This window comes from Coenobita brevimanus, chromosome 81, assembly GCF_032717465.1.
Source record: "Coenobita brevimanus isolate Jiangsu-jjx chromosome 81, ASM3271746v2, whole genome shotgun sequence".
Classification (NCBI taxonomy): Eukaryota; Metazoa; Arthropoda; class Malacostraca; order Decapoda; family Coenobitidae; genus Coenobita; species Coenobita brevimanus.
In genome coordinates, this window is record NC_137034.1 from 19,655,414 (window position 1) to 19,659,069 (window position 3,656).

The 3,656-nt window shown below is 43.8% G+C and overlaps 1 non-coding gene across 1 annotated transcript; it reads right to left on the reverse strand.

Moving 5' to 3' along the window:
- Positions 1 to 3,297: 3,297 nt before the first annotated feature.
- On the reverse strand, positions 3,298 to 3,415 carry LOC145409570 (5S ribosomal RNA). Its single transcript, XR_013899135.1, has one exon. It is a non-coding gene; the product is annotated as a 5S ribosomal RNA (ribosomal RNA).
- Between the last annotated feature and the right edge of the window lie 241 nt (positions 3,416 to 3,656).

Here is a 3,656-nt window from a genome sequence, read left to right on the forward strand (position 1 = left end):
TTCTCTGAACTGTCTGCTTGCATCCCTGCACCTCTATGGCGGGCGCGTAGCACCCGTCTAGCAATGAACTCTCATCCCTTTTCTGTCCAACTCTCTAATGCAAGAGTTACCCGTTACTTCCAGTCCTTCATTTATGCAACAGGTGAACTCTGGAACTGTCTCTCGTTATCTGTATTTTCTACTTCCTATGATCTCCAATCTTTCAAACGTTGTGTGTCCAGGCATCTCGAAATGAACGGATCTCTAATTTGCCTCTTCATTGTATTGCTCTTATTTTTTTCTCGGAAGGAACGGCTTGCAGGCTCCTGGCCTTTGGTTGGTTGTTCCTTGCGTTAAAAAGAAATTACTCAGTATTATCTTGGACTTTGGAGGCTCCGTAGCATCTTTTCCTTACCTACTTGTTTTTCATAAGACTCTTATGTATCCAGATTAGAAGAGAGAAAAATTACGAAAAAAAAGTATTTGGAAGTTCATGGACCTTACGGGTGGCAAGAGAGGGACGCCTTCCTGTGGAGGCATCAAAATGACAGAGCGATGGAGCTGCCAGGTGGTTCTCGTACAAACTTCGTTCAGTCCCCTCCCTATCCAGGAAGAGGATGGTGGACTGTGGAATAGCGGCAGCTTCAGCCTGCAGTCCACCGAATTCGTGTTCAAATGAGTCTCAGGTTACCACCACTAATACTACTGATACGACTACGACTACGACTACTACAAGTCCTACTACTATTACTACTACTACTACCACCACCACCACCACCACCACTACTACTACTACTACAAGTACTACTACAGGTCATTATGGAAGAGGTGTCCGAGCGCCGAATTTAACCACGAAAATAAAAGCCTCATTCTCTTGCGCCCCAGGCGACCCATTAAATCTGCTGTGCAGAGGTTGCTGCTGCCCTCACTGCCTTTCCCCGCACTGCCTTTCCCTACACTGCCTTTCCCCACACTGCCTTTCCCCGCACTGCCTTTCCCTGCACTGCCTTTCCCCACACTGCCTTTCCCCACACTGCCTTTCCCCACACTGCCTTTCCCCACACTGCCTTTCCCCACACTGCCTTTCCCCGCACTGCCTTTCTTCGCACTGCCTTTCCCCACACTGCCTTTCCCCTCACTGCCTTTCCCCACACTGCCTTTCCCAACACTGCCTTTCCCCCCACTGCCTTTCCCCGCACTGCCTTTCCTCGCACTGCCTTTCCCACAGTGCTTTTGCCCACACTGTTTTTCCCCTCACTGCCTTTCCCCACACTGCCTTTTCCCGCACCACCACCTGTGTTACACACAGCACAAACCAGGAATTATGTTGTTCGATTCATTGTCCACAGAGAACAGAGCCGCTGCCACTACTCCCTACTTTGCCACCTTCCACTCATTTTGTTCCTGCATTTCATGATCAGTCACGTAACACTTATATAACAGTATTTCTTATAAACATCCGGTTCAAACATACATGCAAGTGCTGATATGTATTTTAAAAAAGGACTGGTTTATACTGCTGTATCTATCTATCTATCTATCCATCTCTCTCTCTCTCTCTCTCTCTCTCTCTGTATATATATATATATATATATATATATATATCCCAGTACAAGAACTTGAAACTCCCGAAATTGCCCCACTTAAAATACAGACAAGACACATAAAATCCATCCTAAACAATTTAGTTACCAACATAGCTCCAGGCCCAGATGGAATTCCGCCAATTGTTTTGAAAAAGTGTTCCCCTGAACTTGCCTCTGTTCTACCTAAATTATTTAGATTATGCATACGTACTTCTTTATTCCCAAATTCATGGAAAGAAGCCAATATCCACCCAATTCCGAAGAAAGGAAGTTTTCCGACCGCTCTGATTACAGACCAATTGCTGTCACATTGTCTCTCGGTAAGGTATTTGAAACTTTAATTAATAAGCACATTGTTAAACATCTTGAATCCAACAACTTTATTAGTGATAGACAATATGATTTTCGCCACGAAAGATCCACCATTGACATACTCAGTCTCCTGACTCATACCATCCATCAATCAATTGATCTACATGGAGAAACTCATGCAGAACCTCTTGATATTTCTAAAGTTTTCGACAGAGAATGGCACCGTTCTCTGCTGTCCAAACTCCCTTGCTATGGACTAACGCCTTTTGTTCCTTTGATTTCTTCATATCTTAGTGACAGGAAAATAAGAGTAAAAGTAGATGATGTATATTCCAATTTCCACTCAATTAACGCCGGCGTGCCGCAGGGATCAGTTCCGGCGCCAACCCTATTCCTGGTTCATATTAATGATCTCTTATCTGTCACCCACAATCCCATCCACTCATATGCAGGTGACTCAACACTACATAGTTCATTCATACTCAGACACCCATTTACAAAGTCTAATATCTCTACCTCTCATCTCAGTACAGCCATCTCCATAAATCAAGACCTATCTACGATCAGTGAATGGGGACAAAACAACCTTGTCTCTTTTACTGCTAGTAAAACTAAATATATAAAATTTACTAATAGACAGATATTGCCAGATTCGTACATTACCTTCAGTGCTACAAATATTCCCACCTCCAAAAGTATTGAAATTCTTGGCTTCCCACTTAACAATGCCCTCAGCTGTACCTCTCATGTCAGATCCCTTGCTAAATCCTCCTCAAACAAACTTGGATTACTGTACAGAGTCCGTAAATTCTTCGCTGATGAGCAGTTAGCAATAATTTATAAGAGTCACGTGTGCTCTCAGCTTGAATATTGCTCACCCTTGTGGAATGGATGTGGAGAGGGTGCATTAAAACAACTAGACAAAAATCAGAACAAAGCTGTTAAAATTATTAACAACCCTGCCATTACAAATAAACTACCTCCCCAGCAAGTAAGAAGGAATGTTGCTTCCCTTGCATTATTTTACAGATATTTTTTTGGCAAATGCTCAGACGAACTTGCATCCATGGTGCCACCTCTCCATGCCTTCCCTCGTGCTAAAGGGGCATCTGGTGGCGCTCATGACTGGAATGTCACTTAGCCATATTGCAGAACTTCTGCCTATCAGAATTCTTGCATTCCCCGAACTGCATCTCTCTGGAACTCGCTTCCCCAGAGTTGTTTCCCTCCAAATTTCAACCCACAGCTGTTCAAGTCTATCCGTTGCAGATATTTTATGAACAGAGGACACCAGTAATCTCCCATCCATCCATCCATTGCCAGACGCCATGTATCCCAAATGGGGTTGCCAGGGGCTCAGAGTTAATTGTTTTACAGGGAGGGGCACTAATCCTTCACCAACCCCACTTGACGTAGGGATGCCAACAGCATCTGGTGTTCCCAGGCGGTCACCCATCCAAGTACTAACCAGACCCAACGTTGCTTAACTTCGCTGATCGGATGGGAAGCGGTGTACTCAACGTGGCATGGCTAAATGGCTCAAATTAAATATTGCGGGGATTCGAACCAGCGCTTGCAACTGCGTGAGCACAGCAGCTTACCAAGTGAGCCATTTAGGCACCCCATTAAATATTGCGGGGATTCGAACCAGCGCTTGCAACTGCGTGAGTACAGCAGCTTACCAAGTGTATAGATAATTTTTTTTATTCATTTGTTTTTCCTTCCTCCGTTCTGTTATTAAAAACATTATATATATATATATATATATATATATATATA